This window comes from Mus musculus, chromosome 14, assembly GCF_000001635.26.
Source record: "Mus musculus strain C57BL/6J chromosome 14, GRCm38.p6 C57BL/6J".
Taxonomy (NCBI): domain Eukaryota; kingdom Metazoa; phylum Chordata; class Mammalia; order Rodentia; family Muridae; genus Mus; species Mus musculus.
Genome location: NC_000080.6, coordinates 76,825,415 through 76,838,029, shown reverse-complemented (window position 1 = coordinate 76,838,029; position 12,615 = coordinate 76,825,415). Strand labels below are relative to the sequence as shown.

The 12,615-nt window shown below is 41.5% G+C and overlaps 1 long non-coding RNA gene across 1 annotated transcript; it reads left to right on the top strand.

Moving 5' to 3' along the window:
* Positions 1 to 273: 273 nt before the first annotated feature.
* Positions 274 to 11,352, top strand: Gm30365. The gene is made up of 3 exons (XR_383623.4): positions 274 to 1,097; positions 3,206 to 3,400; positions 3,853 to 11,352. It is a non-coding gene; the product is annotated as a predicted gene, 30365 (long non-coding RNA).
* The last annotated feature ends 1,263 nt before the right edge of the window (positions 11,353 to 12,615 follow it).

The following is a 12,615-nucleotide window of genomic DNA, read 5'->3' as shown; positions in this document are numbered from 1 at the left end:
TTGAAGGTTACTGATAAGTGGTTGGGTATAGCCTAGTACGATAGTGTCTATGATGCCAATGGATTAGTGGCAAATGTCAGATTGAACTTTGTCTTTTGATCAGAGGCAGTGACTGATCTAGTCCCAGACTATAACTCACAGACTACTAGTTATACTTTGCTGCCTCAGATCTTGATGGGGTAACTAAAACAAAGAGTCTGTGGTCAAATAGAATTTGACATCCTGGGTTGCACAACTCTGGTAATGTTTCCCTAGCTTTGCTTTCAGCCGCTGGGGTCATCAGAGCAGTGCGGTGCCATAGTCCACTGTGGCCCTGCATCAGAGAGCTCCGGAACAGAACGCTTGGCAGACTTTGCATACTCTAGAGTCTTTTCTCTTGGATATCTCCAGAGACTTCCCTTCTGAGAAAGACTTTAAGAAACACTTTCTAGATCATACTACACACAGCAGACACCACAATGCCCGTTTATTGAGGCTGATTAAGTTGCGTCTATAGCCAGGCCTTTGTTGTGTCTAATGGAGAACACACACTTTCTTGTTCTTTTGTTAGTCCAGAATGGATTCCAAGTCTAAACACTGGCTTCTCTTGTAAGGGAAGGCAAGAGACCTTCCCCGTCTGTGTCTGCGCACGGGATATTTCTCTGGTATTGATGGATGGATGGAAAATATGATACATCTAGAGCTGGTTCCTGGCATCAAATAACCTAAAACCAAACAAGGAGCAGCCATGGAAAATGAGAGCAGAGGAGAAAATAAAAGCCTTGAAGTCCACGCTCCTGCTGATTGTTACCACACAAGTGAGGAGCCTGCTGCTCAGGCAACATGCACTGCCTTCTGTAATTAGATGGAAAACTATTTGTTATGCGTGCTTGGCCTGCCCAGAGGAAAACTCAGCGAGACCGGAAAACCTCAAAACAAAACGTGTGATTCACTAGGTGCAAACTGTTAAATAACGAGCCAGGCATCACACTAAAGATCTCCTTCCTTTCCCTTCTGCATCTAACTGCTGCACCACATGTTGAAAGAACTGTTGTCTTGCTATTCTTCAGTCTTTTGGAAATGCAGTTTGATGTCCACCTCAGCCAGTACCGGAGCAGGTATGGAAATGATGTAAGAGCTTAAGGAGACAGGCCCTAGGTGCCCATATTGCTGCAGTATCTTAGATACGATCGTTCCCGGAGCACAAGTATGTTTGCTCTGTAGAATAGGAAGACTGACGAGCTAGAGATGAGGAGTGCTCCCTTGTGATGGAGATGGAGGAAATGGCTTCTAGTTGCAACACTGCAGGTTACAGTGATATTTGCCTCTGTAGTCCAGACAGTCTAGGTCTTAATGCAAGATTTGACTTCTAAGTTTGTTATACTGTGCTGGTGCAAGAGTTGTATGCATATAGCAAAAAAAAAAACATACTCTGGATTTTGCGTTTCAATCTTTACCTGGGCTAGCAGTGATCAATAGAATATTGATATTCTCTTGTGCTACTTGGCAGAGGCAGAAAGCTGTAGTTCGCAGCCAGGCATTTGATGGGGAGGGCAAACTGCTGATCCTGGGCTTAGGTTCTGTGCCAAGCTACAGAGCTTGGCCAGGTATAATAGATGAATTTCAACTTAGAGTGTTTCCAATTAAAACATGTGAATTAAGCCAGGTGGCACATCCTTTTAATCCCTGTACTCAGGAGCAGAGACAGGCACATCTCTGTGAGTTAGAGGCCAGCCTGGCTTACAAAGTGAGTCCAGGATAGCCAGGCCTTATTATTACCCAGAGGAACCCTGCCTCAAAAAAAAAAGGGGGGGGCAAGGATTGGCCCAATCACAAATCAGGGGACATGCACATGTGCAACTGGGCTTGGTCTAGATGTTCCTAGACCATAGGCTAATAGGTGGTTCTTACTAAGAGCTGTGATTCGACATCTCCGAGGCATATTCTCTTCCTATGAAAAGCTTCTAGAAGAAAATCCTTCTTTGATGATCTCAAAGCAGCATCCTCATCTTAACCCTTAAGGATGCTGTCCTCATGTGATCAGAAGCCCCTGCTATTACTTGAGCTTTTTAATGATTTATTTTGTTGTTGTTGTTTTAATTATATGTATTTGTGAATTGAGGAGGTATATGTGCACTTGAATGCACATTTCCATGGAGGACAAAAGAGGCTTTTAAGACTCCAGGAGCTGGAGTTACATTTGGTCATCATCTGCCAGATCTTAGTCCTTAGAATCAAACTCAGGTCTGCTTCAAAAACACTACACACTCTTTACTACTTAGCCTCTACAGCTCCAACATGATTTTGGTTTTGTTTGTTTCGTTTTGTTTTCAGGAGCCCATCAAGTAACCCTGACTGGCCTTGAACTCACAGAGATCTTACTGCCTCTGCTTTCCAAGTGCTGTGGTAAAGGGGTTGTCCCATCAAGACCAGCCTTTACTTGAACACCTATTACCAGGCCTTATTACCCAGAGGGTTTTCTTCTCAATTACTGATTGATTCTGAATTTTAGTTTTTTTAAACATGAAAGGGCTAAGTCCAATGTTTTCTGATCCTTGCTTCTGAGAGTTGGATAGAGAGAGTGTGTTGATGTCAAGGACATACGAGGGACACTAGATGTGTTCAGGAAACTTGGTTCTTACAATGCCGAAGTTGGTCATCTAATTAATAAAAGTGACAGCATCTGGAATGTGTCATTGCCTGTTCTATATTTTGTTAAAATTATTCATCTGTGCTATCTTGCTAGCCATGAAAATGACAGTGAAATATGGCTGTCCATTAACCGAAAGCAAAATGTAAGGCAGTAATGATGCTTGAAGCTTCCTGCAGGGCTGGAGATTTTAGATGTCATTAATAATAAATTATCAGCAATGCTTTGGGCAGCTCATAGGTTTCTAAAATTTTCCATTATAAAATGATAATCCACTAAGTCATGTGTCACAGCCTTTAGCAATCTGCTTACATCCATTTTGTATGAAGAACACTGTTCCTAACATTGAACTCATTTTACAGATGGGAAAGTAAAGGTTATTGCACTGGGTGATTATGTCGAATGTATCTGGGCATTGAAATCGAGGTCCCTGATTCAGTGCAGCTTCACATCAAAGCCTCTGACGTATGTGTCAGTATGAGAACATGTAGAAGTGATTGGCTCATGAGTTGGGGTCAGAATGGAGGTAAGGTTCTATTAGTCATGAACTCTAGCTCACTTTATTTCTTCAATCAGAGTCTAGAAAAAGCAACAACATAATGAGTTGTTAAAAGGAAGTCTTGGGCCACATGTCTCAATCGGCTATTTGGGGCCATGTGGAAGAAGAAGAAGAAGGAATTTTCTCAGAGCAAATAAAACAAATCAAAGCCTGTAACAATGATCAAGTCTAAAACTCCAAAACTCCTGTGAACTCAAGGGCTTCACGCTCAGGTATGAGCATGGACCAGGGGAGAAAGGGAGGGAGAAAGGGAGGGAGGGGGACAGAGACAGAGAGACTTTCCTTCACAGGTCTCCATTGTTAAAATACAGACTCCCTCACCCCCATTGTCTTCTCCTCCAATGAAAACCCATAGAAATGAATCTGAAATACAAGCTGTGTGATTGATGTTCACACGTCCCTCCCTCCCTCCCTCCCTCCGGGTTTTGTTTCCTTAGAGATAATGGGAGGGGGTTAGCATAGACCAGGCTTGGCCTTCCAGAGGACTGTGACTAACTGTGAGCTGGTTTAAGAGCCTCCCCACTTCAAACTGTGGCGGGTGTTTACACTGAGTGGTCCTGGTATTGAGCAAAGTCATGAGTCACTGAGGCACTCAGTTCAGACTAATGTATACCTTTGATGTCTTACAAGTCTAATGCAACATCCTTCAAACTATTCCAAACAGGACAGAGGCCCGCACAGATAGCAAGTTCCTAACATGATCGCATCCACGGGAGGAAGGAGCTTGGGAAAACATCATAAGTTGTCTCCTATACCCTTTGAGAAGACTTGCTCCATACAGGTTCAACACCAGCAGAAAGCACAGGAAAGCCTGGAGCCCACAAGTTCAAAGGACCACCCCCAACCCTACATATATACGCTCAAGGATCCAGAAACCAACTGAACTGAGAATGCGTGCTCCTCCTCAGCTGTGCTTTCTCCTGCTCAGCCTCACTCCCGCTGCCCTCCCTCTCCCCGCTCTCACTCTGGCCCACCACTTTTCACTCCTGCTGCCCCTCACTCTCACTTGCCATTTTAAACCTTGTGCCTTTTTTTATTTCACTACACTTTTAGTAGTATTTTCACCTTATTCTATTTTTTAAGTCTTCCATGTTTTTTCTTTCCTTGTACTTTCATCTAATTTTGGAGATGAAGTTTTCAGTTACTGGGTAATCTTTATTTATCTTTGTCCGTTTTCTTGTCCCTTTTGTTTCCTCTTTTTTTCTTTCTTTTCTTTTCTTTTTTGGTCTATTATACTCTGAGAAATGTTGGTACTTTAAAAGAGATTTATTTAATTTACGAATATGTGTAATTCTCTCTCTCTCTCTCTCTCTCTCTCTCTCTCTCTCTCTCTCTCTCTCTCTCTCTCGTGTACTCACGTGCATGTGCATGTGTGTGCAGGTGCCTGTGGAGTCCTGAAGTCTCCAGGGTTGAGGTTATAAAGCAGTTAGGAGGCCACCACAGGTGTGCCAAGCCTCTACCGTACTCATTCTTAACAGCTGAGCCATCTCTCCAGCCCCAAGATGCTTTTACATTTTATTGTACTGCTTTTAATCTATTTTTAAAAACAGCTTATATTTTCACATTTTGTTGCTCACTTTACATTTACCTAATTTTGTTTCTAAACTCTCTCATTATTGAAAAATCATTTCCCTTCCCTGCGTTCTCTTACTGGCTTCCCTTCCTCCCTGACACTCTTCTCCATCATTCTCTTATGTGCTTCACTCATTTACTCTTTCCTTCTCCTCCACTTTTCCCTTCCCCCTTTATTCCTTTGCCTTACTCAGTTGCCATTTTTGCATTTACTCTGAATAGATTTTGGCTTCACAGCACATTCTATGATGGCAGCTGTTGGTGTATTTGTTTTATTATTTTATTGGGTTTTATACTCTACCTCCCTTCCAACCTTTAGTCTACCCTAATCCCTTCCAATCCCCCAAGACTAGGTAGGAGAGAAAGAAGGTTAAAGGGGAAAGGGAAAGTAGATCTCTTTAGACTACCTCCTGCTGATTAGGGTTGTGGGGTTCCTTGGGCCTGGTCCAGTTTTCATAGTCAACTTTCTTTTGTCAAACTGCAACAACAGCAACCAGGAGCAGCAGCTGCTGCCTCCTCCTCCTTCCCCTCCTCTTCCTCTTCCTCCTCCTCTTCTTCCTTTTACTCCTCCTCCTTCTTCAGAGCACTTCCTGCCCCTCTCAGGACTCTGGCATTTATTCTCCTTCCAGAGTCCCCTGCATTAAACTATCTGCAGCTGGCAAAAATCATGCCCTTCCCAGAGCACGAGACAACCACAGTTAGTGGCTGTGGACAAACTGAAGCAGCCCCATATCCCATACCTGGGATTAAAACAGAAACATAGTTACATAATATGACTGTTGGCTTTGTGTGTGTGTGTGTGTGTGTGTGTGTGTGTGTGTGTGTGTGTGTGTGTGTTTAAAGAAACCAAAATTCTCCCTACAAGCAGTGCCATTTTCTAGTTTATGGTCGCCAGTGATATATTAGCAGGAACTAGCTCATTTGAAATGTAGTTTGTATGGTGCAAATTCCATTAACGCAACAGCATCTGCTGTCTCGTCTCGGGGTCACTGAAGACTGGGCCCTCAAGAATAGTCTGCTGATAATATTTGCAAATAAAACTGGAACATGCCCAAAATAGCACATTCACAAACTGCATCACAGAAACAAGCAGTGTGAAAAAACAAACAAACAAACAAACAAACAAAAAAAACAAGGCAATTTGACGTCTCCAAAAGACTCCCCAACTACTGAATTCTCTTCTACTGAAATAGGTTAAAATCTGGACGAGGATTTCAAAATAAAAATAATCACCAGCCACGATGATGACACAAGCAAGAGAAGGAATTCAAATAAAGACTTGGAGAAACAAGTCGGCAACATTAAAATGTCAGCAAAATCGATGGAAAAAAGAAAAACAATGTGGATTTAAAAAAATCAATAACATGAAAGAGTCAGCAAGGAAATTGAGATTTGAAAGAAAAACAAAATAGGTTTGGAAATGAAACACTCCAAGAACCAAATAAGCATCGCCAACAGACTAGACCAAGCAGAAGAAAGGATGTCACGGAGGGAGCAACAGGATAAAATAGTATAAGCATTAAATACTACATTCAACAGCAATAAGGAAAAAATAAATGAGCATGCCCACGGTTTATAAGGACTCAGAGACAAAATCAGGAGCTCAAACCTGAGAGTACGTGAGACAAAGGGGGATCTGGAATATAGGCTTAAGACACGATAGAAGAAAATTTCCAATCTAGAGAAAGAAATAGATATCCAGTCACAAGAGGCATTTAGGATCCAGGACAGGGGCAACTAGAGAAGAACCTCTCCGCGATATATTAGTCAGGATGTGAAAAGCATAAAGCTGTCAGGGAAGGACACCAACTCAACTGAAAAAGGCAACATCTCAGCATGAATCAGGCCTCTTCCGCACCCTAGAAACTCAGGGAAGCATGAACACATCCCTGAGAGTGAGGAACTGCCCACCAAAGCTGCGATGTGCAGTAAAGCGAGCTTGTAAAATTGATGGAGAAATAAGAACATGTCGAGATCATCACAAACCACAGCATTCCAGGACCATCAATCCCAGCGCTTCAGAAGGCACCTAATAAATACTGTGCACCTTTCAGGAAGAGGGACAAACCCACGGAACCTTTAAAGTAGACCACATTCCAGGCCAAAAAGCAAGTCTTCACAAAAGAAGTAAAATAATTTACTATATCTTACAAGATCATATTGAAACTCAAAATCAACAAGACAGGTGACAGAAACTCGACAAAGACTTGAAGGCAGCCCAATAAGAATAACAAGGGGGCCATTGGCAAAATCATGGAGGAAACTCAAAAGTCCCTAGAACCAAATGAAAATAGAAGCACAATTTACAAGAGCCCTTGGGATAATGCTACGGTATTGATTGCTAAGAGAGAAATTTACAGTCCTGAGTGGACACACACACACACAGGAAAGAGAGAGAGAGAGAGAGAGAGAGAGAGAGAGAGAGAGAGATTGTTAGAAAATTAGAAAAACAAAGAGGAGCCAAATCCAAAGCAGCTAATGGAAAGAAGGAACAGACAGATGGAAGGAACAGACAGATGGAAGGAACAGACAGATGGCTCAGGAGTTAAGAGCCCTGGTTTCTCTTCCAGACAACCCAGGTTCAGTTCTTAGCATCCATGACAGCTCACAAGCAACTGTAACTCTAGTTATAGGAGATCCAACATCCTTTTGTGGCCTCCATGGTCACCAGACACACATGTAGTATATAAACAGAGTTGCAAGTAAAACACCTATGGATATAAAGCTAATCTTAAAAGATAAGGGCAGAAATGACTGAAATAGAAACTAAACAGGCAATGTATAGCATCAGCCAAACAAAAGGGTTTTTTTTTTTCTTTAGAAGAAATCAACAAGACTGGAAAACCTGTAGCCAATTTCATAAAATGGGAGATGAAAAGGGAATGTTGCAACAGATTCTAATGACATTTGGAGCATCTTTAAGGAATGTTTTAAAAACATTAAAGGATCCTAGATTCCTAGACACATCCACCTACCAAAACTAAGCCAAGAAAATACACTAGTAACTTGAACGGACCCATGACAAGAAAACTGAACTAATATTAACTGTGTCATAAACAAATGAATGGTCAAAGAAAACATGGTGTGCATAGTCAGTGGAATTGTACCCAGCCAGAAAGAAAAATGAAATCATGACATTTGCAGGGAAATGGATGGGCCTGGTGATCACCGCATTAAGTGAAATAAGCCATACTCAGACAAAGGCTGCATGCAAGCATTACAGACCATAAAAGAGAGGGAAGAGCAATTAAGAAAGTGGTGGGAGGGGGAAGAGAGGGTGAGAGAGAATATGTGAGACAAAAGCACAATGGGGTCTACTTGAAGGGACAGAGGACCAGCACGAGTGGCAGGGAGGACTGAGAGCACAGTGGAGAGGATGATGGGGAGGGTGATGAGGGAGAGAAATGGGGGAGGGGAGAGCAATGGGGAAGGGGGATGAACAAAGAGAAAGTATCACAACACATATGTAGGAAGATGCCTGTGGCAAAGTAAAAGTGTACGCTTAAAAACAAACAAGCAGATCAAACAACGCCACTCAGGATTCTACTCCAGCTCCTCTTTTATCCCACTCTTCAACGGATGAATCTGGAGACTGGCTCACACTAAGCATTTGAGAAACAGTCTTAGTTTACTCTTTTTGTAACCATGAGTTGCAGTGTGTAAAATGGTTTAACTCAAAGGATATGAATTTAACACAACCTTACATTCTTCATCTAAATCTTACACTGTAGCCAAATTTCTAATCAGACCTCAACACCTGTAACTCAGTTTTCTTCCATTAAATTATGAAAGCATAGCAGGCCTCAAGATTATTGGTCTGCAACCCTAGAAATAGAGGAATAGCCGTGACTATTATTTCCCCCTGGGTGTGAATTGCCATTTCACAGGCTGTCACTGTCACTGTGTTTTAAGTCCCCTGCCAACCACCCTGGGGCAGGTAGATGGCATCACAGGTCTTGAAGCCCTAACAGGAAATGTTTTCTTTTAAAGACTGGATTGGCCTCTCTTTCCATGAGACACCCAATTCATATCCCTAGCAGCTTCAATTTTCAATGAAGGGAGGCTCCTTCATTAGCATGTCTCTGAAATAAGCTGTGCATTTGGAGGCAATTTTCCTGGACTTGGCTGCCCATTCGTTTACAGCGTGGTCCAGACAAGTAATCCTGCCACCTCAGATGGCCTCTGAAAACCTGAGCCAGGAAAGTTCCTGACACATTTGGACTCTGGCTGGGATCAGTGTCCAGCTTCCTGCAAACACTCCTGGGGATGTCAACACATTTTTCCATCTTCTCTCCTGTTTGTATTACACCCTGGGAGGACTAGGTTTAGGCAAGCATCAATATTTTGATGTGATGACATGATGAACGTCCACAGTCAGTGCTGACAGTTGCAATTCTGAGATGCTAGAGTGCAGAGGGTAAAAGCGGTAGAAGAAACAAGCCAAAAGCTATGAAGAGAAGATGTCCTATTTAATCTCTCACAAAAAAAAAAAAAAAAAAAAAAAAAAAACAAGGTAGCTCGGTGTGCCTGCAAATGAAGCATTTGTTTTCCTCCCAATCGTGGTCTGTTTCCTGTTTCAGAGCCCAATGTACAGAGAAGGAACTTGGGGCGTGCGGGAGGGAGTGGGGGGAATCTTTGGTGACTCTTACATTCAGTCACATGTAGACGTCACCAAGTTCCAAAGATTTCACATCTGCTGTGTAGCTTCATACATTGAATACATCTTATATGTAACCTTTATCCAGTCCCACACTGCCACATTGCGCTTCATCTTTAACACCAGTAAGCACTTCTGCCTATTGTATTAGTTACTCCTCTTGCTGCTGTGACAAAGTATCTACAAAAAGTAACTTTTAGAAGGGTTTATTTTGTGCTTTTTCCATCACCCTGTTGGAGGCATGGCAGCAGAAGGAATGGGAGACTCTTCCTATTGTATCCACAGTCAGGAAACAAGAGCAGTGAATGTCTGTGCTCAGATCGCTTTCTTCTTTATTTCAACCAGGGACTGCAGGACAAGAAACAGTATCTCCACATTTAACATCAGATCTCACTCGGGCTAATCATGATACATGCCCAACTGTTCCCATGGTGATGCTAAATCCCACCAAACTGACAATCAAGACCAACCACTGCAGCTATTGTATGCATTCTCTGTTGCTGTGATAAAACTCCAGAGAAAGCAGGAAAGGCTTCTTTGGGGGCTCATTGTGTCAGCGCGCAGTTTCGTAGACTGGTTGTTTTATGCCTGTAGCAAGGCGGTAGATCTTTACAAAATATGTAGCATAAGAAAGCACTTATAACATGGTGGCCAGAAAGCAAGAGAAGACAGCCTCCCGATGTCACCTTTAAGGGCACACTCCAATGACCTAGCAGCCTCAAACTAGGTCCCACCACCCATCAGCCTGGTGGATGACAGGTCTTCAGCGCACGACCTTTGGAAGGCATTTCAGATCCACTCCTGATGGTCGTTTAGTCTTCTCTCTGCCTGACTCTGACATTCTATAATACATTCCCCATGCTACAGTGAGAAAAATCTCTAGCATAAATTCAGGAATATAAACCTGCTTTGTTACTTTTTGCTGGTTTTTCATTGCTTTCTGAACAAAGTCCAAGATCTCAAATATGGCTTACACAATCTAGACATGCTCAGTTCTTCAGCTTTTGTGGCTACTTTCCCAACACTGCATGTCCGTCCCTTGGGCTCCCTTCTAATTCTCCAATCATATGTCCTTCCATACCATGGTACCTGTGTCAGTGTTGTGACTCCCAGTGACCCAGTGTCCTTTGTCCATACATCCCCTTCTCTCCTAAGTGACGTCATGCATCCTTTATAGATGAACACACATCGTTTTCTCAAGAAAGTCTCTCCTGGCTCCCTAAGCCTAGATCATGTTGATTGTCACAAAACTGTTTTCTTTTCTTTTAGAAACAGTAAACTTGTCACATTTTTTCATGTGTTTAATTAGTACTTGTGCCTTTTAATAAATTCTAGTATAGCCAGAGACTTATTGGCTTTGCTACCATTATACTGTTTGCTATCTACCTATTTCTGTGAGAAATATTTCCACTTGGAGGTCTGACTGTTTCTCCTACAATTTTACATATGTATACATAGTATGTACAAATGTATTTATTTATATTATTATACATAATATATAGAATAACATATTTGTGTTTTTATATATTATATATACAAATGTATTAGTATAAATTATATACATAATATATACAACACATATAATTATATATAATGTATCATATATTATATAGTTATTATATAATATTACATATGATTGTATATATAATACACTTTTGTAAGTTTACAACATCAAACAATAAAAACTTAAGACAATTTGTCATCTTGGACTTTTTAGCACTTTGATGGTGGTATAGGCATGGTGGCTTTCCTTTAGTTGGTATACATCTGATCTTTCACTTTCACTCTTTCTATATTCTTGTTTTGAAGATATGTCTCTTATGAGCATTGCTTTCTTTGCAGGCATTATGTAGCATTGTTGTATCTTGTGATCTTTAGCCCAACAAAAAATTTAAAAGTTTTTTACACCTAATAAAATTGCTAAAATTGGTGGTATTAACGCATTTTTCTTACCTGTTATGTTAGTTAATTTCATAATATTTTGGTGATTTAGAGAGTCACTGTGCATCTTGGACTTATTACAGTATGATATAAGTTTTAACTTTTGTCAATTCTCACATAATAAAAAGACCCTTGAGCATCTTGACTTTATTAACCTTCTTTCTGACTTCACACCATCATCATGTATCTTAATTCTATGTCTATAAAATCCAGATTCATATTAACTTCACCATCTATAGTAATTTAAATGGACTTACACAGTTACCCCTCCTTTGAAGCCCATTATGTCCACATTTATATTTACTCTTATGCACCATCGTTTTCCTTCTGCCTGAAGACCTTCCTGGTGAGTTTCACTTAGCACGTGCTAATTTCAGATTCCTCCAGAAAACATAATCATTCAAGTTCTGGATAACTGGTCATTGAAGAATGGGCTGGCCTAATTGTGTCATGGCTATGCAGTTAAGATGGTCCAGACCATGAGAATGCCATAGGTCAGTTAGCCAAGGATCTTCAACAGATAAGGTCTGAGGAAAAGATGGACAGAGAGTGCTGTGGTAGACTGAAAGGGACCCATCACATATCATATGTTCATAGCATGTCAACATATTTTCAATAGGCTAGACTATGGAGCCTAGAGAGACGTGGGTAGTAGGGGAAGGAAGGGGTGCTAGAGGCTAAGAGAAAGAAAAACAGGAAATGGCCAGGTGGGCTAGTCCATGTCCATGACTGTAGAGTGTACGAGTCTTATGTGAACTTGTGGACTAATCCCCTCTCTCGTAAGCCCTTCCTTTCCCTATTGAAGCCATTACTGTATTAAAACACCCACTCAGAATGTATGTAGTCACACACAGAAGACAAAGACGCCAAAACTGTATAAAGGCCTCAAACTTGTGACATCTGGAGTGCTCTAGAGTTCAGATACTAATCTGTTAGAGGCTGACTGGCCAGTACCACAATCTGCTTCCTTGTCAAAGTAGCCTTGAGGTCCTGTTTCTTGAACTAGAAAGCTTATAGTATTTTGAGTAAGAAAACTATAAATACAAGAAAGAGATTACAGTCAAAGCACCATAAAAGGGTGAAGCTCACCTGTAGAAAGGGAAATGCAATATGATCAAGATAGCATGCCAGGAAAAGGTTTCTGAGCAGCTGAAAACACTGGTTCTCATTGGTAGCTTTGTTGTGTTTGTCTTAAAACAGAAGTTCTTAACCTGTAGGTCACAGCCCCTTCGGAAGTGGATGGGCCCTTTCATGGGG